General features: G+C 34.6%; 1 long non-coding RNA gene across 4 annotated transcripts; it reads right to left on the minus strand.

Annotated features, from left to right (window-relative positions):
• Nucleotides 1–27,879, minus strand: LOC128240001 (uncharacterized). 4 transcript variants are annotated; one of them, XR_008261992.1, is made up of 3 exons: nucleotides 27,795–27,879; nucleotides 5,135–5,314; nucleotides 1–4,807 (listed from the first exon to the last, which is right to left on the minus strand). It is a non-coding gene; the product is annotated as an uncharacterized LOC128240001 (long non-coding RNA). The 4 variants fall into 4 exon arrangements; XR_008261995.1 differs by lacking the exon at nucleotides 27,795–27,879 and adding an exon at nucleotides 21,219–21,667; XR_008261993.1 differs by lacking the exon at nucleotides 27,795–27,879 and adding an exon at nucleotides 19,564–19,650.
• Between the last annotated feature and the right edge of the window lie 84 nt (nucleotides 27,880–27,963).

Raw genomic sequence — 27,963 nt, forward strand, 5'->3', positions numbered from 1 at the left:
TTCAAGTTCAAAGTTTATTGGCAGATCGACTTAAAATAGCCTTTGGCCATTAACAACATAAATATGGCATAGACATAAATCAACTATAAAGAGTAACGGGATAATAATAAATATACATAATGAAATTAAATATGACGATATAAATTGTTTAACATTTAGAGGGAAAAAACATAAATAAACAAAGGTTTACATAATGAGCATTACTATTGTATAAGGAAAGTCTCTCTTAAATGCATGGCTTCTTAAATGTAGACTTTTTTTAAAATAGGAGTGTTATATAATAATTCAGACATTTAATTAAAGTGATTACAAGATATTAATTCTAAATTTCTGAATCCTACGTATATAAATGAACAGCACTATTATATTCTTTGAACTGTGAATCCAAAATTATTGTTTAGGGTAAAAGAGTAATTGTGACTTAAAAAATACATAATTGCATGCAGTGTTGAAAAAAGACCTCATTATAAAAACAGTAGCACAGACTATTTTTTCAGAGTAACCTTTTGCATATGCATTACATTTTATATTTTCATCAAAATGTTTACAAAGACCAATCTAAATGATATTGCAATTGTCTGAAACTATCCTGTATAGATGTTACGTACATTCATTATTTATTTCATTACTTTTCATACATAAACATCTTAAAAAGGTAGTTTGAGCATTTGATATTGAATGCCTATTGATGTTAATCTTCTTCAGACTGTGACAGTCAGAAAAATAGAGCATTTATTTTTGTTTATGATTGGTGTATATATATTGTCTATAATATGAATAGATATTTTTGAATTATGTGAAATGATAAATAAACTGAATAAATGGTTTGAAAGAGATTATCTAAAAGTGTAAGCCCTTATTTTTATAGCCTCATAAACGAATTAACAGAGTTTCACAAAATGAGCACAAAAGGTAATTATCCCACCAAATGACACACAAACCAGGCAATACAATAAATTGAATATCAGCAAAATGATAAAAAGCTTATTCATACTTTTGTAATGAGATTACACATTGTAACAGTGTTAGCCCAAAAGATCAGAGCCAATAAACAATACACAGGAAGCGACCGGAACCCTGCTATGATAACATTAAAAATGAATAAAAGGGAATTATCCTATGCATTCACCCATTAACAAAGCATTACAATGAATATGAGGTCCTATTATAACTTTATATTTGATGTAAAATACAGTATGTGCATGGTCAATATTAAAAAAACAACACAAAAAAACAGCATATTATCTACCAATTTCAATTTTATGTTTGGTAAAAAATATGTTCATAGTCTTTTTGACTTTATAAGATGTACATAATTAAAAAGGTAAGAAACACAAAACACAAAATACAATAAACGTAAACTATTTTTATCTTTTATAAAAATATTTGTTTACATCTCTTCTCTTAAACAAAATTAGTAAAATAAAATATAAAAGGTCCCCATTAAAAAATGATTGTCATGTTAATTCTCTGCTGTGCATCCCTTGTTTATCGCACTAATGTCATTGCAGGGGCCGATTTCCTGTGTATTTGTTTATTGGCTCAGGGCCATTTAGAGTTGACACTTTTAGAGAAGAAAATAGCATTGTCTGATTTATACGTAACCAATTATTGCATAAACGATATATGCATAGGCAATGTATTAATTTGTAAAATTAAAGTTAGTAAATGATAAACAAGTAAAGTAAAATGTGTTTCATTACATTATGTTGTGTTCTGTAAATATGAATTTAATATGACACTGACAGATCTGAGATTTGATAGACAGCAGGAAGCAATAAAGATAAAGATCAATACACAGAATTGTGTACTATGGGGAGAGGGTGCGGGCACTTAAAGAAGGCTTAAATTACTCCTTCAATGGACAGTAATTATTTAAAATGAAGCCGCAACACAGTATATACTAAACCTCTAAAATATATGTTTCTCTATTATAATAAAGTTTCAAGTTAGAAATGCAATTATTAAATATGGGTACAATGTAGAAAATATAACTAATAATGGTGTACTTGATAACTGCTGTCTGGCTGTCATCTTAAATCCGAACACATTTGGAACACAAAAATGAACATAAAATTGAAAGTTTCAGAACCAATGGAAGAAAATCTTGGGTTTATATATCACTTGAATGAATAAACAATGTCACAGTTTGAGCTTGAAACAATAAGACGTAAACTTTGATGTTAAACTATTTTAAATAACAAGCAACTTGTAATTATCACCTTCTGAAACTAATAATTATACTTTGAAAAGAGGCCCATGAATTCCTTTCATCCTTATGTTAAATAAGTATTTGAAGATGAAACTCTTTAACCTAGAACAAGAATTATATCATTATACCTATCAATTAATATCAAAATAATGCAATGCATATTTATATTGAAAACAAAAAAGTTTGACAAATTTATTGTTTTCATTGAACAACATCAGTTATTGAAATTTATAATTCTATATTATTTAGGTGAAAGGTCCAAATCGATTATAATTTTTCTCTATATATTAATAAACATTAAAACATATGTTGAAACTACAGATAGTATTTATTATAGACTGAAGAAGCCTTATCTGGTCAGCCACTTGTCTACATATAGTATTTCCCTTGCCTTAGCCTTGTCTTACCCTAGTGCACTATAGTACACTCCTGGTGAACTGAGAGTGCACAAGAAGTGCACTTACTGTCAAGTTTGGTCTTAACAGTAATGTATATGTTAAAAATGAAATCATTTGCAACTATAACTATGAATTCGATATCACAATTTTATACTAAAATAATTCATAATACTTCAAGAATTATTGAAAACATCACCATAAAAGTAGCATCGACACCAGGTTTTGATATTTTGAACTTCCAAATCTTCAACTTTGCAAAATTTCTAAGAAATTATGGAAGTATTTGTACTTCGAAGGCATCAATTGTAAACTATTTAGACAATTTCTAGGGAGTATTATACTTCCAAAGTTCCTTTAACGGAAGCCTAGATGGGACGAACTTTGTGTATGAAACGAGCCTGCAGATTTAAAGACATCAGAGAATGAATATACTTTTGAAAAATTATCAGAATGATTAAAACTTCCTTTTTTATGGTGATTTAATTCAAAAATGGATAATTGTTTTGCACAAGAACTTTTAATTTATCGAAATATTAAGAAAAAGAAGTACAATTAAAAGGTAAGGTCTGAAAGTGTGTAGCTAGCTACATGTTTACTTATATGTTAACTAACCCTAACCCTTGTATTATTATGATACACAATAAATATAATTCCGAAAAGTTAAAATAACAATTAAGGTAAGAAATATAAATAAAATTGTTACCATGGCAACTCAAAGTATAAACTTGTGTATCTATTGTCTCTTTACATGTGTTTGAATAAATCGGGATCAACAAATCGAATTCTTAAAAAAAACTGGATATCAGACTAACACATAATAGCTAGTACATGTAGCTAAATAAACATTTCAATATATAACATGTTTTGTGTCGGCATTGCAGTTCAGACTTCTTATTAACTTCATCCTTCATTAATTTACTGGATAAAAGTGTTATGATTCAAGAATAAGACAAATTATTAAGCAGAAATACATAAAATCGAGCTTGACATTGAGCTATCAAAGGAAATATATAAAAAAAGTTCACAGAATTATGTTTTACTGTAATTTGCTGACAATACAAGTATATGGTTTAGCTAAAGAGTTATGGAAGGATGCTGCACCCTGTTCTATTTGGAAGCACACTTCTGCTGTCATGAAGAGCAAGTTTGGCAACCCCCTGCCTTCATAGAATTAAAGGCTCTAGACTGTCAAATATTTCTTTTATTTTAATAACAATATTATAAATACACCCAAACTTTACATTTTTGTCAAGATTGGCCGTATTCCTATCATTATCTGTCACATTCATAATGTTTTCACAGCCCGATGCAGTGTGCCCGTTTTACACTTAAAACCCTGTCTCTTTTCTGTATCACCCTGTCCTTTTTTAAAACCTGGCTAAAACCCTAAAGAACATTTGTTTCCATGTTTACTTTTCATATCAGTTTTTAAATCCTTCAGCTTTGTTAAGACTGAGAAATAACGTTATTCCTAATTACTAGTCCAAACAGCTAAAAAAAGTGGAATAACAGGTGGCGTGAGACCACAGTTATTTTCACTATATGTTTCATATAGACACTCACCTGGCCTTACCTTTAAAAAAGTTCCAATTAAAAAAACAAGTAACTGGCAGCTGTAGAACAATCCAAGACACAAAATGTAATCACAAGAAAACATAGGGTTGAGCAATGCGTTGTCTCACAAAATTGAGTAGTAAAACATGACCCTGAGGTCAAGACGGAATAAGGCTACAAACAATCAATTTACATAGTTCCACAGGCAATGATGTTTCCAATTTTTACACTGAAAACTAACAGTTTTTGCAATACAGTGTCAAACTATGTTAAGCTTTGTGCAAAAAGGCCACCTGTTTCTTCTCTTTCATTCAACTTTATTAAAATACTGAAACTTTAACACACGCACTCTTTTTTCCTTTATTCATATCCGGATCTTGGTCAACGGGGGCTAGATAACTGTGGTCTTGAGCCAGGTTGTACAGTCTCTTCAATGCTTTGGTTGAGTCGGTCTAGGGCAAGCTATGCCCTCGTTAATGTAAATTCTGCAGTATTCTCTGATCTTGTCATGGAAATACTACTGCCATTCAAGATCCATACCCTTGATACAGATTTTGGTAAAACAACTGCTCCGGTTGCCTCAAGGTAAATTCCACTACATCCGATGCAGCAAACCTGCACTGTTTAAAGGCGAGCCTGTTTGCTGAAATTATGGGTTGAGAGAAATCATGTGTTGGTTAGTTATATGTTCACGCACACGCACACACACACACACACACACACACAAACACACACAAACACACACACACACTCACACACCACGACCACCAACAACAACAAGCTAATATGCAGAACAATATAATATGCTAGTATTGTTGACAATGTGGGGGATTTGGAATCACTTGTCTAGTTAGAGCAGAATATATTGTAAGCAATGTTGGAAAATGAAATGTTATTGCTATTGAATGCTTTTGAGAGTTAACTTAACGAATATATTTATGGTCAAAGGATATATGTTTAGTTACCATACCTTCACGTACAAAATGGCGGTACATGTACTTTGAGATGACGTTTTTCATTGGCTTGAAGAACTGCTAAAGGCATTGTTACCAATTAAAGATCTCGGCAACAGCAAAACGTTGGGGAATTTGATGAGCTGGACACAGTTGCAGTTACTTCACCTATCGTCTAAGCATTTGACATCCTCTATCTGAAGTTAAAATTCAAAATTACAATAGTTACGGTAGTTGCTACACATTTACATACTTCCTTTGGCAACATGTATATATGGTTGTATTTTTTATAATATCAACATATATTGAGTTATAGCCAAGGTTATATGTGTCACTGAAAACAACAAGGTTAACCCTTTAGTGGTTATTCATGGAAACCTAAGGCTGCAGTCTGTAAGGTCAGCCTTTTCAGCTTTACAATATTCTACTATAGGGATTAGTGTGAAAGTTTTATCATCAACCTGCTTTTCAAAGACCTAAATGCAAACTGGATCGAACTTTGATTGTCCCTCTTCCATAGTGGAATGTTCAGTCCTTTAACATATACAACTGCATGTAGATTAAATAATGTCAGTTCATTATCATTACATTATTGGTCTATGGTACTATACTGTATATTAAATTGATTTCGTCATTTATTTAATAAAACTCTTATTTCTTCCAGTAATGATCATTCTATATTCTGTGATCAGCAAAAAAAAGAGGGGACTTATCTGTACATAAACAAACAGTGTATAACTGGTAGATAACGCAAATGGAAATAATTATTTGCAATTTAGGTATAAGACTGCTCAATGTTTACATGCCATTATTCTTCAGAGAGCATCTCATACACGAAAAAAGAGGACGTGCAACATTGATAGCCAGAATTTCTGAATAACATGTTGATGCCTTAGTTACAACTTATAAACTTTTCAAGGAATATATTCTTTAAATACATCAATGAAAATCAACAATTTTTTACAGTTTCTTAGTTTATCATAAAAATGGAACATGATCATCTTATCAATATTTCTCAAGTTCATAATGAATACATGTACAGTCCAAGCCCGTTCGCTCGATATCGCTTGGCTCGATATTTGTGAGGCATGAAGTGTTTTGACTGGTCTCTGGGATATCGAGCCAACGAGTTTAAATGTAGACAGTGTGTTGACAATATCACCTACATGAAATCTAACAATTATTCACAAATAAACATGGAATACAGTTATACTTTAACGTTTACACAATTATGATCTATAGAGTACGATACAAAAGAATTAGAATTAAATAAATACGTATTACTTTGGATAACAAACATGTTAACAAGAGTGCCACACCGGGAATGAAAAATGTTCCTATCTGATTTTTTACAGTAAAAAAGGGCACTCGTACAAGCGTCATTTTGATAAGAAGAATAAATACAGAACTAGATCGAGCTATTCGTTGGTTCAGAGGATAAAATAAGGACGGACTCAGTCACGTATCAATTAAAATATTTGAATGGAGAATTTATAAGAACATGAGTTAACACATCCATAACAATCAGGTTTTGTAAAAAGCAGAAAGTTCTTGTAAAATGGTTAGGTTCTTCAGATTTTTTTTTTATTTTTGGGTACCTTTTTCGTCATAATTTCTTTAAATGAATGTTAATTAAAATAATACATAAATTAATTACTCAAATCAAGAATAGTCATTCCAACACAGCAAAGACGATTAAAAAGTAACTATTCTTTAATTTCATCCAACGCGAATAGATTGGTGAAAACATTTTGCAGTTTCGTCCCCTGTTGCCTGTTTAGCAAGTACCTATTTATTTTTTGTACTTTAAAGGCATATTTATTTCCAAGGGTTAATCATTCCTTTATAGAACACCGTTTTCAAATGCATTTTAGCATTTCTTCTCTGCTTTGCATTGAAACCAATATATTCATGTATACTTTTTTAACAGATTGTTATACCCTGTGTACTGCAGTTAGTTTCATTCAAAGACTGAAATACAATTTGAGGTTTCAACGATTTAAAACAAAGTTTTCTGTGTTACAGTGTCGGTATTATTTTGTGTTGTTATGAACTGTTAAGTGGATATCCATATCTATTACGACCAACTTTTCATGTGTTTAAGGATTATCAGAAAGTAAGTCGTGTATCTCCTTAGGGTAATTACGATCACTTTCAAAAATAAAATTATGATCTAGAACATTTTTAGGATCCACTCATTTCAAGGTAACTGTTGGTAGTTGTTCACTAATTGCCAATTCACTTACGTTCTTTGCATATAAGGTACATTATTTATTTTGTGTCTAATTTTCTCATTATAGTTGAGGTATTTGTTATTTTCTTATGAATATAAGTATCTATGATGCTTATACCACCGCGTAGTCTTTTATTTTGTGCATGGTTTTTATTATCATCAGATATATCTTCATCAATTAACTGAGCATCAAAACATTTTTTTCGGTGAGGAAATTTCTTCAAACTGTTCAAAGTTATAAATATAGTCATATGGGTAGCTGTTTGTTTTATTATTTCAAAGTTACTTTGAAGCAAAGTTGCTTCAAATAAAATGCCCCTGAAGGTAAATCATAAAATTACTTGTAAAGGATTGATAAAGAAAATTTAAACTGTCCACAAATACCTAATTACTTACTTTAGTCAATTCTAAGTTATTTTGAAAGCACCCTAGTGTAAAACAAAAGTCCTCTAAATGAAAATTATTAACCTCTTTGCGACAGATTGATTAAAAAATAATAAACTGTCAACAAAATTAGAAAAATTACCCGCAATGACAATTACATTCACATGTTGCAATTTTTGTATTTATTTTTTTAGTTTTTCATTTATATATTCTCCTGTCGTTTACTTCACTTGTCTGCACTTTTTCATATATTCCCTGCAAAATAAAGTGGCTATCATGTTCAAGTTATGCAAAACTACTAGGATCTTTCTACTTAATCTAAATGATACATCCTCTGTAGCATCGTGTAACTCGACCGTGATTTCCACATAGTTCATAACTGTTTCTATATGATGCATCTAATTTGATTTAAATGTCTGTCATTATATCACATTATTATTAATAATGATTGTTTACTTTACTTAATGTTTTTATAAATGAATGTTATGCATAACTTGTTTGTCGTTTAATTCAGTATTTTTAAATATCATCAGTGGATACAATGTCACTCATTGAATGAACACGTCGGTTCCACTTACGCACTTGCCTGATTATTGAAGATTTAGAACAGGCCAAGTTTTTGCCACGGATGTGTCGTTTGTTCTACCAACATTATGTTTCCTTGGCAACCTTTTGGCAGTTATTTAAGAATTTGGTAGCTCAAATAATACAAAAGCAATAAAAAGTAGTTAGTTCAGTCAATTTTAATAACTAAAATAATGATCAATGGTCAAACTAATCAGTGACCTGCACTATGGGGCTCATAGAAAAATCATATTTATGAATTAATCACTGTAGTAGTATTGTGTTAAGAGAAAAGCTAGTATCATTTTTAGAACTATTAGACTGAGAAATTTCTTATACTGGGTTCACTAAAGTCAGCCCAATTTTAAAGCCATAATAACTTCAATCTTGGATTTCATAAAAAGATAATCTACATTTTAAACCTACTTGAATGAAGTGCGAAATTCTGTTAGGTTAAAAATGTACTAACTGGGCTGTTAAAGCAATTATGCATACTACTACCGCATGTATAACAAATACGCTTAAGGCTCATGTTTTCGATTATCTCGCATGTATAACAAAGATGCTTAAGGCTCATGCTGTCGATGATCAAGCATGTATAACACAGATGCGTAAGGCTCGTGTTGTCGATGATCCCGCATGTACAACAATGATTCTCAAGGCTCATGCTGTCGATGATCCTAAATGTATAACAATGATACAAGAGGCTCATGCTTTTTTATGATCCCGCATGTATAACAAAGATGCCGAAAACTCATGTCGTCGATGATACCGCATGTATAACAAAGATGCTTAAAACTCATGGTGACGATGATCCGGAATGTATAACAAAGATGTTTTAAACTCATGGTGTCGATGATCCTGAATGTATAACAAAGATGTTTTAAACTCATGGTGTCGATGATCCCGCATGTATAACAAAGATGCTTTAGGCTGCTGTTGTCGGTGATCCCGCATGTATAACAGAGATGCTAAAGGCTCATGTTGTCGATGATCCCGCTTGAATAACAAAGATGCTTAAGGCTCATGTTGTCGATGATCCCGCTTGAATAACAATTTTGCTAAAGGCTCATGTTGTCGATAAGCATGAATATATAACAAAAAAGCCTTTGGCTCATGTTGCCGATAAACCCGCAAGGATAACAAAGATGCTTTAAGCTCATGTTTTCGATGATCCTACTGGTATAACAAAGACACTTAAGGCTCATGTTGTCGATGATCCCGCATGTATAACACAGATACTTAAGGTTCATGTTGTCGATGATCCCGCATGTATAACAAAAATGCTTTAGGCTCATGTTGTCGATGATCCCGCATGTATAACAAAGATGATTAAAGCTCATGTTGTCGATGATACCGCATGCATGTTCAAAATGCTAAAGGCTCATGCTGTTGATGATACCGCATGTGTGACAAAGAGGCTTAAGGCTCATGTTGTCGATGATTCCGCATTTATGACAAAGATGCTTAAGACTCATTTTGTCGATGATCACGCATGTATAAGCTGATTATTAAGGTTAATGCTGTCGATGATCCTGAATGAATAACAAAGATTCTAAAGGCTCATGTTGTCGATGATCCTGAATGAATAACAAAGATTCTAAAGGCTCATGCTGTCGATGATCCTGAATGTATAACAACGATTCTAAAGGCTCATGCTGTCGATGATCCTGAATGAATAACAAAGACACTAAAGGCTCATGTTGTCGATGATCCCTCATTTAAAACAAAGATTCTGAAGGTTCATGCTGTCGATGATCCCGCATGTATGACAAAGAGGCTTAAGGCTCGTGTTGTCGATGATCCTGAATGAATAACAAAGATTCTAAAGGCTCATGCTGTCGATGATCCTGAATGTATAACAACGATTCTAAAGGCTCATGCTGTCGATGACCCTGAATGAATAACAAAGACACTAAAGGCTCATGTTGTCGATCATCCCTCATTTAAAACAAAGATTCTTAAGGTGCATGCTGTCGATGATCCCGCATGTTTGACAAAGATGCTTAAGAATCATTTTGACGATGCTCACGCATGTATAACAAAGACACTAAAGGTTCATGCTGTCGGTGATCCCGCATGTATAATAAAGACACTTAAGGTTCATGTTGTCGATGATCCCGCATGTTTGGCAAAGATACTTAAGGTTCATGTTGTCGATGATCCCGATGTTTGACAAAGAGGCTTAAGGCTCATGTTGTCGATGATGCCGCATGTATAACAAAGATGCTTAAGGTGCATGCTGTCGATGATCCCGCATGTTTGACAAAGATGCTTAAGAATCATTTTGACGATGCTCACGCATGTATAACAAAGACACTAAAGGTTCATGCTGTCGGTGATCCCGCATGTATAATAAAGACACTTAAGGTTCATGTTGTCGATGATCCCGCATGTATAACACAGATACTTAAGGTTCATGTTGTCGATGATCCCGCTTGTATAACAAAGATACTTTAGGCTCATGTTGTCGATGATTCCGCATGTATAACAAAGATGTTTAAGGCTCATGTTGTCGATGATCCCGCATGTATAACAAAGACACTTAAGGTTCATGTTGTCGATGATCCCGCATGTATAACAAAGACACTGAAGGCTCATGTTGTCGATGATCCCGCATGTATAACAAATATGTTTAAGGCTCATGTTGTCGATGATCCCGCATGTATAACAAATATGTTTAAGGCTCATGTTGTCGATGATCCCGCATGTATAACAAAGACACTTAAGGTTCATGTTGTCGATGATCCCGCATGTATAACAAAGATGTTTAAGGCTCATGTTGTCGATGATGCCGCATGTATAACAAAGACACTTAAGGTTCATGTTGTCGATGATCCCGCATGTATAACAAAGATGTTTAAGGCTCATGTTGTCGATGATCCCGCATGTATAACAAAGACACTAAAGGTTTATGTTGTCGATGATCCCGCATGTATAACAAAGACACTGAAGGTTTATGTTGTCGATGATCCCGCATGTATAACAAAGACACTGAAGGCTCATGTTGTCGATGATCCCGCATGTATAACAAAGACACTGAAGGTTTATGTTGTCGATGATCTCGCATGTATAACAAAGACACTGAAGGTTTATGTTGTCGATGATCTCGCATGTATAACAAAGACACTGAAGGTTTATGTTGTCGATGATCTCGCATGTATAACAAAGACACTGAAGGTTTATGTTGTCGATGATCTCGCATGTATAACAAAGACACTGAAGGTTCATGTTGTCGATGATTTCGCATGTATAACAAAGACACTGAAGGTTTATGTTGTCGATGATCCCGCATGTATAACAAAGACACTGAAGGCTCATGTTGTCGATGATCCCGCATGTATAACAAAGACACTGAAGGTTTATGTTGTCGATGATCTCGCATGTATAACAAAGACACTTAAGGTTCATGTTGTCGATAATGCCGCATGTATAACAAAGACACTTAAAGTTCATGCGGTCGATGATCCCGCATGTATAACAAAGATGGTTAAGACTCATGTTATTGATGATCACGCATGTATAACAAAGAAACCTTATGTTGTCGATGAACACGCATGTATGACAAAAATGGTTAAGGTTTATGATGTCGATGATCTTGAATGTATAGCAAAGACGCTTGAAGCTCATGTTCAATAAAGCATAGTACTCCCTCATGTATGACACGTATTGTTCAGGCTCATGTTGTCCATGATCCCGCATATTTGACAAAGATGTTTAAGGTTCATGCCTAATTTATCTCTGGCCAATATAAATCGCACGGCTTTATATACTTAGTATAAGAGCTTGAAATGCACGAGAATTCCGAGTGACATGATATCCCGTTTCAACGGAGCAGACTCTGTGAAAATATAGTACATGAAGTAAATAAATCTTTGTAAGAGTTGCATACACAATCTTTAACAATTTTAGTTGTATACAATACCAGCATTTAAAAAATTAGCATTTATATTGCAAATAAAACATATGACTAAACAAGTATAACAGCTATGCATATACAAAAATAAAATATGTGGGAACAGACGGGCTTTACTTGTTAATATGATAATGAATTGCATACTGAAGGTAGAAATGCTTTATTCAACGCAAGCCTTTTTGATGAGCATTGCTCCCCTCAAAAGATAGTGTCACCTATGATAATGAGTATGCTTTTGTGTTATATGATTGATGATACAATGAAATGTGAGCTGGCGTTAAATACGTGAAGGATATGAATATATTATTTCAGGCAGGATTGTTCATTTCTTAAACGCCATATAATGACTTTATGTAAAACTTCTACATGTCAAATTAAGGTTGTTAATTCAAAATTCAACAAAGGCGAAGAAACAAAAGATAACGTATTAACCTTTATTTTATTGGTCATTGAAACTTGAAGACTCTTAAGATTAGAAAACACATCTAAATTCTAAATCAAAACATTAGAGTTGGATTCGAATGACAATTAATTGTAGATAACGATTTGTGCTTAGACGTTTCCGAAATAATGGGATGCTTCGGCGAAAGCTGGCCAGTTTGAGACGAAAAATATGTATATCATACGAAAATATAACAATGGTGGCCACATTATTTTTTTCAGTGCAACTGGATTTTTGAAATCATGGATTTCTACACTGACTTGGAGAGACTGGTGAAATGTTACAAACATGATGCCATGTACAAAAAAAATGTTCTTATTTCTTATTATGTTAATCTACCATTGTTTTCCTTTTTGGCACAGCAAATCACAGCCATAATATCATTACATATAAAAATTGAGCCAATCAAATGAACAAATGCTGCACTGGATTAAACAATTTGATTGTGTGTCGTTAAAACGCTAAATTCCTTAATGTTTGATATTTAGAATGTACCTAGTGCTAACAAAGTCATAAACATGCCATAACAGACTGTTATTATCTTGAAAGAAATGTATTTGGAATAAAAAAATTCTTATGAGCTATTTTTTTTTATCTTCAAACGACATGATTGCAGTATTGTTTGGAGTCAAGCGGTAGCATAACGCAGTCTGTAAGTGTGACAGCATTATGAATGAAACCGTTTCTACTCGAAAATAATGTTTGTATGTACGTATTAACTAAAAGGTTAATTTGGAAATATAGTATACATAGGACACTAAGCAATTTACATTTACTGCACATTATTTTAAGTTTTCTGAGATATGTTCATGCACAACATGACCCCGAATACATGTAAACACTATATTCCATGTATACAGTCTTCCAGGACTGGTTCTTGAATAAATTACAGTCAGGGTTTGATGCAGTAAAAACAAACTATTATCACTTGTTATCTAGCACATTGAGTGTTTGCGTAAATTTCAGTAGTACACAAAGGTACTAAATCCCTTCAAATCCGACCTAATACTCTTCTTCACCCCAACAGTTATGACATAGCAAACACAACTACAATGGACACATGGAATTATATCATACTTCAAAAATAAATCAACGCCATTGGTGTAGGACAGGTCACGCAGTGACCACATGTTTCCATTTTTGGGCACCAATCTTTAAATCGTGCCAAAAGGTTGTATTTTTTCCGAGTCAAATGAATAAATGAGATATTATAAAGATGTTTTTTATTATTGTCGTCTTGAGAAATGTCGACAGGTTGTCGAAGTGAAAAATACACATATTTCTATTAATGATTTTTATTAGTCCTTTATTATTCATCAAGATTGAACTGATCTACTGCCGAAATTGTATAACTTAAGAAATGTTATGGACATCGAACCCATTTGTAGACTTACCTTGCGCTACACCCGTCGGGGCGCAATATTGATGTACACACCTCGACATACCCTTTTGCTCCTTGTATGTTAATATCAACAACTGGGCCAAAAAACATATTTCCTTGTACATGAATGTCACATTGCTTCTATTTTTGTGTTCCCATTATATGCATCCACATTGATTAGGTCACAATATGGACACAGATAATAAGCCAAATACTTAATGAGTTAATATAATCCATTCGTTCTTCGTATATCCCATTTTACACATTCATAGTGTAATGTAAAATAATCACGTTATGCTGAATGTTTGGTAATGCATAGAATGTTCATTTACTATTTGTTTTTAATTCAACGAATCGTTTAAATTCTTAAATTGAATTCGAAACATTAATTGCGTGCTTGCTTTGCAAAAAGCATATATGGGTAACAAAAATCGACTGCCGATATATCTGAGGGAAGATGTTGTTTTATTGTATTAATGTATAACTAGTTCAATTTGTGTTTCACAAAATTGAAAATAGAATCAATGGTTCCAAATTGTTCTCTTTTATGTTCAATATTGATTTGTTAAACGTTTTTGAATGCAATGATGGATGAAATAGGTATGTTGCAATCTCGCATGTCGTATTTATGAAAATGGATTTTGAAACTTAGTTATAGTTATAGTTTTTTTTTTAAATGGAAACGTTTAGATATAGTTTTAATAAAAAGATAATTTCGTGTCATATGTCCTTACAAAGACAACCTGACATATCAAGATATTTGTGCAATTTTTATTGACATGATTTTAACTTTTACTATAAAATGTTGCTGGATTAATAATGACATCCTTTAAAAAAATGAACATTAATTTGTTCCAGACCTGAACCTAAACTTAAATATTTTTTTTTCCATATGACATGCTGTTATGTTTTGCATCTGTTACACCAGTTCTGATGTCTTGCGTTAAAGCAATTTCCATCACCCCAACTCTTATTTCAATGTGAAACATACAATCGATCGAATGATATTCCTTTTTTATTTTATTTAGTTTATAGTGTTAAGGTGGAACGCGACTATGATTTTTTTTCGAGTTACTGTCTGAAAATTGGTATACGAATAGAAGAGCATATGCCCAGTTAGGGACTGTTTTTACTTTTTCAATATTCGGAACAGTTATGAATCTACGAGTCTTCGAAATATGCCACTGACGTCAATTTTGAGACGTCTGTCATATTTTTTTGCGTTCCAGCTACAATAACCGATATTTTCATCAATTCTTCGTTTACAGCTATGAAATTGCAACGTCAAGTGCGTTGAAAACAATCACGCTCATATATTTTTCGTTCTTTTGTTGAACGTTATTGTTTCTAAATCCGTCTATAACGTCATTTTTTCGTGGGAAAAACGGCGTCGTGTTTTGCTGAAAAAAGTGCGCCTTTCTTTATTTCTTGAAAAAACTGCTCGTTTAATTTTTGACTTTTTTAAATACATGTATTCAATGTTTTATTACAAATCGCCTGATATAAAAAAATGGTACCTCACCGACTTCGTTTTTGCGCAGTATCAAATAATCTAACCCCTATACCTGTTTCTTTTTCAATACGTAGTGTATTTAAACGTTTAGCATGACGTTAATCGAATTGTTTATGTTTATCAAATGGACAGATTAGAAGTCTTAGAGTGTCTGATCAGTTTTATGTTAGGGATATGTGTTAGTGCTGTTGTACAAAATATCTAATTCCACACAAGACGGGCGCTGAATAACCAGCTTTATAAATAAATGACTTAAATCTGGCGGCTATTTTAATGAGAGGCTTTCTTAATGATTAAGCAATCTCATTTGCCGAATTATAATATTTTGATAAAAACACATTAATAATCGTTCCAGTCACTATGCTATGAGCTGTGACTATGCTAAATAATGCTTTGTTTTTTATATATACATCTACAGTAATAACGCAACAATAAACGGTTCTACTACTTCATTAGTTACCAATTTCTTTAATAAGTACCAGTATAGATCTGCAGTTATATCTTCAGTTATAAGGCTCTAAACTAAGCAAAAGCATAGTAAATTCAGTGCGTGACACTCATTTCATACACAAAATATAACTAACAAACCAAAAAATGAAAATCAACAGAAATCTGCATAGTAATAAGCACAAACGGATCCCTGCAGTAGAGGGGGTGCAGCCGCCCCCCCCCCCCTTAAAATCATCCAAGTTTTCTTCTGTATTTCACTATCGGAGAAAAATGTAATAGTATACAGATCTATAAAATACGCGACTATAGAGTTCAGTGTTTTGAATCTAAGTTTGATGTAGTCAATCGGTTATCGTTGAATAAAAACATATACAACTTATAAATTCCACTAATAGGGCTAACCATATTTAAGTTTGGTAGTGAATATAACTCTTGAACATTTTCAACGAGGGTCATTTGTTTCGCAACGGTTTGGGGAGGGGTGGGGGATGGTCAGTTCTTGACGTTAAAAAATGTCATTCTTTGAACAGAAAGAAAATGACTCATGTGGTCAATATATAATGGGGTCAAAATTGAATGTTACTTCGGCGTTAATTTAAAACACACTAAAGTTTTAAAGTGAAACTCTTATTCAAAATCAATATTCCACATGTATAACAAACATTTAGTTTGACTGATAAACCCTTACTTCTTACTAAATAATAAACTCATACAAAATACTATTCGCTGATAACAAGATTATTACTGTTTATTTAATAGTAGAAAGCGCAAAAATGATCATTTTTATTTTGGTGAATTCTAAAGGATTTACTATGGTCTCATATTTCTTTTAAATTAAACTCGGTATTCTTCATAAGAACCATTGTTTTCGATATGTATTTATTCTTAAAGGCATATTAAAACAATAGTATTAGTTGTGGTAAATCGTATTTGTGTTTAATGCGAGTGTTTGCGCTGATTGTAAGTGATCACATTGAATTGTTTCTTTTATCTCATCTTATTAAGGGTTGTTATAGTTCACACAAATGCACTCACACGAACGCACGTATACGCCCACATACTCGTAGATGCACGCACGCCCACACACACAAACACGCACACACACATACACACACTATGATAAAATATATGTTCCAAATGGCTCAAATGATTATCTTCAAGTAAATGTTTTTAGTGCAGTAAAATGTTTAATTTTGTTAATCAATGCATTGTTTGTTTTAATCCATAACGAGTTTTCCTGACTTTACCACGCAACCAAAGCTTCTCGTGCGTACAAGCAACTTCATGAGACAACCTTCGGCGATGCATTCAATGCCCATGATACAGAAGCCAACAAAGCTACCTTATCCCGCATTCAATGTCCCTGCCGTGCGTACAATGGCTGTGCACGCGTGCGTGCGTGCGTGCATGCGTGTGCATGTGCGTGCGTGCCTGCGTGCGGGCGTGCGTGCGTGAGTGTGTGTGTGTGTGTGTGTGTGTGTGTGTGTGTGTGTGTGTGTGTGCACGAGCGTGTGTGCATACATGCCTGCGTGTGAGAGCTTACATGTGCGTGAGAGCGTGTGTGTGTGTGCGTGTGCGCGTGCGTGTGTGTGTGCGTGTGTATGGGAGTGCGTGCGTGCGTGCGTGCGTGCGTGCGTGCGTGCGTGCGTGCGTGCGTGCGTGCGTGCGTGCGTGCGTGCGTGCGTGCGTGCGTGCGTGCGTGCGTGTGTGTGTGTGCGAGAGCGCGAGCGCGTGCGCATATATGCATGCGTGTGCACGCGTGCTTGAGTTTGGGATGGTGTGTGGGGTGCGTTTATTCGAGTGCTTGCGGACGTGACTTTATTGTACGTTTTGTGCGTGAGTTTGTATGTAAGCTATAACAACCATTAACAAAATGAGCTTATAGTAACTATTTAAAGATGCACACTTACCCTCCTATCTCAACTCAACTCAATATCTTAATTTTCCCCATGGCTGGACATATTCATAATATATCCAAACATTGATAGACGTAGAACATAAATAATATTATATACAATAATAGTACAGTTAATAATTGTAGCATATTGGTGTCAAAATATTTATATAGGTAGGATATAGCTATATATAAGTATAAATAAAATCGTATATTCTACATGCAAATAAAATAAGTATATTTGACTTCAATGATAGTAAGGTCGTGTGTGATCTGACGCTTAGTTGCAGAAAACTGGTCGAAAACAAAGGTTCTTATGAGAAATACCGAGTTGACTTGAAAAAAATGAGCATAAAACATGGTATTTTTTTCATTATGAGATTAGAGTAGACACAGTAAATATTTAAGCATTCACCAATAATTTTAATATTTTTGCGCATACTTTTATTAAACACGCGGTTAAAATCTTGTAACCAGTAATTAATATTTTCCATAAATGCTTAATTGAGTAAGAAGTTAAAGTTTTATTAGACAAAATTGATCTTGTTATGCATGTTTATGCATGGATTTTGGATAAGCATGTCACTTTACCTATAATTCATTTATAATCAGTGCTTAAATGATTTAATAATGTGAACTATTCGGAATTCAACAGAAGAAAACAATGTTAAATTATCAATTTAACTAAAATTTACAACAACTGTTATATGTTATTGATCAGTGGTTTATTCAAAACTAAGCTCTTATTAGCGTAAATAATAGTTCGATTTATGTCATGCTAAACGTTTTATAACAATACGTAATGAAAAAGAGCATGTATAGGGGTTAGATTATTTGATACTGCGCAAAAACGAACTCGGTTGAGGTACCCTTTTTTCGATATCAGGCGATTTGTAATAAAACATTGAATACATGCATTTAAAAAAGTCAAAAATTAAACGAGCAGTTTTTTCAAGAAATAAAGAAAGGCGCACTTTTCTTAGCGAAACACGACGCTGTTTTTCCCGCGAAAAATGACTTTAAAGACGAATTTCAAATAAATAACGTAAAACAAGAGAAAGAAAAATATGTGTGCGTGAACGTTTTCACAAAACGCACTTGAGGTTTAAATATCTAAGCGGTAAACGAAGAACTAGTGAAACTATCAGTTATTGTAGCTGGAACGCAAAATATGAGAGACGTCTCAAAATTGACGTCAGTGGTATATTTTGAGGAGTCATAGTTTTAAAACTGTTTCGAATATTGAAAATGTAAAAACAGTCCCAAATTGGGCATATGCTCTTCTATTCGTATACCAATTTTCAGACAGTAACTCGAAAAAAAAATCATAGTCGCGTTCCACCTTAAAAGATAATTCAACACGTCGTAAACATGTTATACCGTTCTAACAAGTAAATTATATTTTATAAAATCTGTATATGTATGTATCCGAAATTGTGATAATGAAACGATCTGCCTATCTGTAAAATAGTTTACTGAATTACCCATGCCGACGTTATTTCTGAAATGAGCACGACAATTTCGATCCTCGATGCGACTGTAATACTGGAACGCCACCTTGCGGTAACAAAGGTGGTCGAAAAAATATCAAATACCTTTATTGTACATATCGCCTAGGCAACTCTATAAATATTTAGCTATTTTAAAAGCGATCATAAAGATGTGTTACCTGATATGTTTGCGAAGTGAATGCCTGTGAAATAATGAGTTATGGCATAAACAAAATTAACTGTGGTGTAGTTTGAAGATGTCTGAGCAGATAGCATTTGCAGTGAGCACTATAATTAATTAAACGACAAAAATGATCAATACCTGTACCATGGGCTCTTTTCCCCAAGTGGAAAATTGCAGATGAATGTATTTGATAACATAAATGGAGACTGCTATCTCGTTATTTATTCACCCATTGTGAATAAATAAGCCATTCATCTGCCAGCAGGTAATGAGTTTTTTTTATTCTCAAGTCTATTCAAATCAAAGCTGTTTTATTTGAAACGAAGTCTGCGTGTCGCTTGTCCTGAGTATTTATTTTTGATTGCACAAAATTCTATGCTCTGTAATTAAATATTGGAAAGTGGTTATGAATCACACCGCTGCAAACGCTTCAAATTTGTAAAGAAGGTTTTCATGCGTGCAAAATCACAATATCACCGTGTTTGTACAAGAAAAGGCTAGTATGTGAATCATCTACTCTAAATGCTTATAAGCTATTGAAATACTTTTTATATTTAACAATGTCGCAATGCTTTAAGTGCAGATATTAATCATATATATTTTTATTCCATTAGAAAAAATGTATGCAGACATGAAACACAACCACAATGAAATAAATAAATTTCACTTAAAAAGCTTATCTCCAGTATTTTAGCGTCGTATAATGACTGGTACGTGTAATACAATTATAATATTACCAAATTGTGAGCCACCAGGTTCCACCAATAAAAAAACAAAAATTAAATTTGTAATTAAGTATAAACACTTAGGTCTTACTTGGAAACCCTGTGATTTTATATCGACACGTCGCAATTATAACTTTAGCGACAGATAAATTATTCAATGTTCCATCCTTGATACATAATTTCAGTTCTTCTTCCAGCTTCATTCATAGTATACCAAGTAGAAAAAGATTTGTTAAATGATTAATACACTTTTGAACTATTATTACAATGTGTTATCTTTTTATTGATATCACCAATACTGTAAACTATAAAAAAAATACGTTATGACCAGAAAATGCGATGCAAAAGAATAGCGAAAAAGAATAGTAAAGTTCGAAAAGTAGGTGAATTCGAAATAAGCTATGGTTTTTGCTTTAATATAGTATAAAATGTTTTTGTTCTGTTGTGTCTTACTCTGAAAACAAAACGTTCACTGATGTTGTTTTTTTCCAGTGACGAACATGTTTGCTATTACTTAGATATTCATTTAAGTTTATATGATAAGAAAATAGTGGTCTTTGTAAATGTATATTGTGAAGTTTTATGAAATATTTTTATTCTTGTTTATGATATGTGTTATGTGAAATAAACTTGTGAAGCAAATCGTTCTTAATGAAATGAGATGGGACCATTCTTGATATCGAATTGATCATTATAGCATAAACATCCATGCATTAAACGTGATAAACAATAAAAAACATCCTATTTTATTTGTGAAATGTATATACAACATTTGTTGCTAGTACCGGTTCGAGATCATTTCTGTGTTACATTAACTAGCATGTATATTTTGGTCTTATGCTTAGGATACAGTTTTAACGCTAAAAAAATGCGTTTTTTTCTGTTACGACAATTTACTAGCTGGTCGAAAGGAACAAACACGTACCTTTTATTTGTTTGTCAAAGGATATTAGTTTTGCACTGAACGAAAGCGCGTTGATTCCGAGTGAATATTTTACACCAGAGGTATAAATGCCTTTTTATGCGCAATGAACTGAGTTGAGAAAATGTTTGACATGTAATGCAATCTTATGTGTTAAATTCTTTACCTGAGTAAAATAACCTGCAATCTAAGCTCAATATCATTGAGATAAAACCTTTAAGTGTGTCTCATAATAATTTAATTCATATTTTGATAGCTTTACTTCTCATAAAGTAGGATATCTTTGTTTGCACCGTACACACAAGATGCTGTGTGTGTCATATACATTTAATAATGACTTCAGTGATTTTGGTCATTTTTGTTTGATATAATGTGCCAAAATTATCCAATGTAGTTTGGAGAAAGTAACACCCTATACACTTCAATGAGAAATTGAAGGAACAGTGCTTTCAAAGGAGGTATGTAATATTAAGTTTTGTTGTAGGACTTGCATGATATATAAATGTAGTCCATATCACGAATGTTTTTGTATATTTTAAAATCACTATAATCATGGTAAAAAAAATATCGCGACACATAGGCAACTTTACTATATAACACTACAGTATATCGTCACATGGTTTCACATGTGACTGGAGTATGCGTACTTAACCTTTTTTCTGAATAAGCCTCATGTTGAAACATATATTGTAAAAAACAAAAAGCAAATTAAACTTCCCTTTGCGGTAGCACTAAGTCACCTCACTAGGAAATTGTGTATTGTCAGTATGATATTAAGAGGGTATGTAAGAGTTCAACCATTTGAATCAGGGGATTATTTGCTCGAGAAAATGCAATCTTGGGATCCGACCCACAATGGGACAGAATTGCCGGAAAAAAAGACATTATGAGGTTTATATGCCTTAAGTGAGTTTTATATGCGAATTTATACTGACATGTGAATATGCAACTTTAAATACATGCATCAAAGTTTACGACTTATTACGACCATTATATTGAAATAAGGCAGATTTGTGTAATTCTCCATAAAACCTTGATAATAAACACACCTTTCCCTGCCTAAAATGTTGAACACATTTAAAAACGATAATAATTCTCATCAATGATGATTTCAAACTAAAAAATTAATTGTATCAATCTAAAATAATCTGTCCAAAAAATCCAGGACAAAAATTAAACCCCAAATACTATCCAAATTGGCAAAAGATCGAAAGAAAGAAAACAGAACAAATCACAAAACGTACGTTTTGATGTAATGGAGGGATATCATTGTGTTATCACAGTATTGCCCGATTTAGCAAGATTACGTTACATAACCCTTCGTTCAATGTAACCGCATTCATAGCCAACAAATACAAGACAATATGTGTGAATATTATATGTGGCGTTTGGACAAAAACGAGAACATCCTTTGGAAATACAAACTTATATTTTTTTCAGATAGACAGTCGCGCAAAAAAGATCCATTTAACCAATAGTAATTATGATACGTATATAATTTCAATCGACAGAGTATCGGGTGAACGTTTCGTTGCATGTTGTTAAGGCCAAAGTTTACGATTAAAGTTAATTGCGTTGTTATTTATTCGCTCGTTAGTTATATAAAGGTAATGTAAACGTTCCGATATGATAATCATCCGACGGGAACAAAGGAAACACTCTCAAACACAAAATAGAAATTAATAATATTCCCCTGCAGTGTAAAGGGTCATATGTAAAAATAAAATATTGATACTGATATTGAGTGATTGAAATATTGGGACGAGAATCCCTACATCCAAAACAACAAGTACAAATCCTTTTATAATGAGACAGCAAAGCTTTAAATAGAGGAGAGACAGTAAACTGTAGTAATACGATATTGATGAGTTTCATATATAATTAAGAAAATTGATAAATGCTCTATTACAATGCAAATACTCATCTACAATTGATCCCGCTGAGAGTTGAACTCAGACCTCTTTTCATAACTGAAAAGTATTCTTCATTGAAATACAGGAATTGCAACTGTAAGGATATCTGCATTGTCTTCATAAATGAACTTCTTTTAATAAAATGGAGATGAGGAATTAATATTTGTACTTATTCAAATCAAAATTTACCGGGGCCATTGCCTTCAATCGATCGACTTATAAGTATTTGTTAACAAATAGATACCCTACAAAGTTTGAACGAAATCCGCAGACTTAGATTACATCACTCATTGAAGAAAATGCAAAAAAATATTTAAAAATGTACATGCCCTTGAATTATTTATAAAAACTTCTATGTTTTCAGGTAATATAATATTATGTCTGTTTAAATTTAAAACTTTAGGTTTTAAATAAATGGAAATTAAATACTCAAAATTAATCATCTTTAAAATAATTACGATTACCGAAATTCCGACGAAATCAAGGTAGTTTTAGTGCATTTTGTTCTGATTTTTGTTAATTTCATTAACATATCTATCATTTTGCCAGCATATTTAGTTTTCAAATTATTTAATAACTTTGTCGATTTATAGTAGTATGTTTTAATTTTAAGATAATTCATAATATATAATCTATGTAACTAAAGAGAATATGACAACCAACAGAATAAGCTCATGTTAATACAATTTTACTGACATGTTCAGATGTGCCATGATGTTAAAATTTGTCGTTAATAGCATTTCAATATTTAAATGTTAATTTTGTGAAAGTTGACTTTTGGTATATTTTCAGGAAGTTTGTTCATACACCACTTATATTGGAAAACTGTAAGATGTCAATTATGTAAATTGTTGACCAACAGATACATGCAAAAAGTAATAATGTTTATATTAGTTAACTTATGCACAAGAAAGGTTTGTAAGGTAAAAAAGATATGTAAGAATTGTATCATTTTTTTCATTGAGTAAGCGTTTTAGCTGCTGGTATTGTAATTTTGTCGTATAGTATTTTGATACCAAAATCCAAAAGTAAACCCCACATAATAGAGTTCAAACTAATTTTCAAATTGTTTGATTTTTAATAGTTTTCGAATATTGGTGCATGCTAACATTTCAGACACTGCATATTTGCCAGTGCCACATACTTTGTATACGATTGTTTATAACTCCGTGTTCGTCCGTAAAAATATTTCAGCATCTTTGGCGTACAGACATTTCAATTGCTTTATGTTTAGTGCGCCCTACGATTTCAGTCGCTTGAGTTTCTACATGAACTAAAGTTTTAGGTACTTGAGTTTTTAGTGCGTCCTAAGATTTCAGCTGCTTGAATTTTCATAGGCAATAAAAGTTAAGGTGCTTGAGTTTTGAGTGCGCCCTAAGATTTTAGTCGCTTGAATTATGAGAGGCACTAAATTTTCGGTGCTTAAGGTTTTAGTGCGCATTTAGATTTCAGTCGCTTGGTATTTTTAGTGCGCGCGGAAATGTTAGGTACTTGATTTTTAGTGCGCACTTAGATTACAGTCACTTGGTATTTTTAGTGCGCGCGGAAATGTTAGGTACTTGATTTTTAGTGCGCATTTAGATTCAGTCGCTTATGTTTTTTGCGTGCACTTCGATTAAAGGCACTGGCATTTTAGTGCGCACTAAGATTTCATTGTCTAGATTTATTTTGCATGTACTAAGATATGCACTGTCACATCTCGGTAGCTTAATAATTAGTGCGTATAACCATTTCAATCGTTTGATTGTATAGTGCGAACTAACAAGTAAACTGAACAAACTTTTGTTTACCGATGCAGATTTTTGTTTACCTTAAAAAGATAATGAAAAAAAACTTTCTTTTAGAAATACATCTGAATCATAAATAGAGATAAGTCTGAATTAATCTGACTTGGGACCCGAAAATTGGCGGGATTAGTAAAAAGCTCGAAGTCGATGGCCTAGTGGCGTTTTTACCCAAAGGGAGGGGTGTAAATTGGCAGCTAATTGGCGGCATAAAGTACGCAACGTTGCGGTGTGACGGAATTTCGTTGTGAATTTCGGCTTGTTGGCGTTAAATAGGTGAAAAGGTTGCATGACGTATGAAACTTTTCGGCCAAGCGGCGTTACAAAGGCAGTCTGGTGGCATGACGTATGAGACCTTTCGGCCAAACGGCGTTAAATAGGCGGGATGGTGGCATGACGTCTGAGACCTTTCGGCCAAACGGCGTTACAAAGGCGGCCTGGTGGCATGACGTGTGAGACCTTTCGGCCAAACGGCGTTACAAAGGCGGCCTGGTGGCATGACGTATGAGACCTTTTGGCCAAACGGCGTTACAAAGGCGGCCTGGTGGCATGACGTATGAGACCTTTCGGCCAAACTGCGTTACAAAGGCGGTCTGGTGGCATGACGTATGAGACCATTCGGCCAAACGGCGTTAAATAGGCGGCCTGGTGGCATGACCTGTGAGGCCTTTCGGCCAAACGGCGTTAAATACGCGGCCTGGTGGCTTGACGTGTGAGACCTTTCGGCCAAACGGCGTTACAAAGGCGGCCTGGTGGCATGACGTATGAGACCTTTCGGCCAAACGGCGTTACAAAGGTGGTCTGGTGGCATGACGTATGAGACCTTTCGGCCAAACGGCGTAAAATAGGCGGTATGGTGGCATGACGTATGATACCTTTCGGTCAAACGGCGTTAAATACGCGGCCTGGTGGCATGACGTGTGAGACCTTTCGGCCAAACGCCGTTACAAAGGCGGCTTGGTGGCATGACGTATGAGACCTTTCGGCCAAACGGCGTTACAAAGGTGGTTTGGTGGCATGACGTATGAGACCTTTCGGCCAAACGGCGTTAAATAGGCGGTATTGTGGCATGACGTATGATACCTTTCGGCCAAACGGCGTTAAATACGCGGCCTGGTGGCTTGACGTGTGAGACCTTTCGGCCAAACGGCGTTACAAAGGCGGCCTGGTGGCATGGCGTATGAGACCTTTCGGCCAAACGGCGTAAAATAGGCGGTATGGTGGCATGACGTATGATACCTTTCGGCCAAACGGCGTTACAAAGGCGGCCTGGTGGCATGACTCGTGAGGCCTTTCGGCCAAACGGCGTTTAATAGGCGGCCTGGTGGCATGACGTGTGAGGCCTTTCGGCCAAACGGCGTTAAATAGGCGGCCTGGTGGCATGACTTGTGAGACTTTTCGGCCAAACGGCGTTACAAAGGCGGCCTGGTGGCATGACGTGTGAGGCCTTTCGGCCAAACGGCGTTATATAGGCGGCCTGGTGGCATGACGTGTGAGGCCTCACGGCCAAACGGCGTTAAATAGGCGGCCTGGTGGCATGACGTGTGAGACCTTACGGCCAAACGGCGTTAAATATGTGGACTGGTGGAATGACGTGTGAGGCCTTTCGGCCAAACGGCGTTAAATAGGCGGCCTGGTGGCATGACGTGTGAGGCCTCACTGCCAAACGGCGTTAAATAGGCGGCCTGGTGGCATGACGTGTGAGACCTTACGGCCAAACGGCGTTAAATAGGCGGCCTGGTGGCATGACGTGTGAGGCCTCACGGCCAAACGGCGTTAAATAGGCGGCATGGTGGGATGACGTGTGAGACTTTTCGGCCAAACGGCGTTATATAGGCGGCCTGGTGGAATGACGTGTGAGACCTTACGGCCAAACGGCGTTAAATAGGCGGCATGGTGGGATGACGTGTGAGACCTTTCGGCCAAACGGCGTTATATAGGCGGCCTGGTGGCATGACGTGTGAGGCCTCACGGCCAAACGGCGTTAAATAGGCGGCCTGGTGGAATGACGTGTGAGGCCTTTCGGCCAAACGGCGTTATATAGGCGGCCTGGTAGCATGACATGTGAAACAATTCGGCCAAACGGCGTTAAATTGGCGATCTGATTGCGTTAAAAAGGCATCTGGTGGCATGACGGCCTTAAATTAACGTTCCGGTGGTTTAAAGTTGGCTGCCTGACGGCGGTTATTCTTTCAAATTCCCCCTGTCATTCTGCCAAGTTCACACTGTCATGCTGCCAACGCTGTAAGGCTGACAACTTCACAGTGTCTGGGTAAAAACTTCACAATGTCACGCTGTCAAGCTGCTTAGCTGCCAATTTCACGGACTTCCCACAATATTTCAGCAAGTGTTAACAAGAGATTTTTGACTTACATAAAAAACAAAGCGCATGGTGATACCATATTTTATACTAGCTTAACGAGCGTAACGCCGTTACTGCTTAACACCTATTAGCCCAACAAGTAACAGTAACGGTAAGTTCGTGTGCGCAATTTCACTGAAACAGGCAATGATTTAATGCACGTTTCTATAATAAATTATTCAAATTTGCGTTTCATAGTATTTCTCTGAAAAGCGCACACACTTACATATCAGTTAAGAAACGAAACGTTGTTTCAAAAATGACGCAGCAATCATGCAACAGCCCTGTGTACGCATACATTTAGTTATTGATAACCAAACAGACTTGAAGTTAAAGCACTGAACACATTTTTGACATTTAGTACTTGGTTCGCTAAAATAACACAATATAAAACATATTTTTTTCATTTTAACAATTTTGTTATGCAAACTTTCGGTTTGCAGTAATCCTGACAAACCTGAACAGTATTCTTCACCAATGCGATGACAGTATTATTTGAAACCAAATCTAAACGTTTTACCTTAGGTTACAACTGTGATAGCCATAAAATGTATCCGTTCACTAGAGTAGTCGTAAACTATTTGATTTCACAAAGTCAAATGCGCCCGGTCCCGTTACGAAAATCAAAAAAGTCATGTGATATCGACGTGGTGCCTACGTCATAGTTAGGGGATATTTGATATCCCTGG

The sequence above is a fragment of the Mya arenaria genome, chromosome 7 (genome assembly GCF_026914265.1).
Source record: "Mya arenaria isolate MELC-2E11 chromosome 7, ASM2691426v1".
NCBI lineage: Eukaryota > Metazoa > Mollusca > Bivalvia > Myida > Myidae > Mya > Mya arenaria.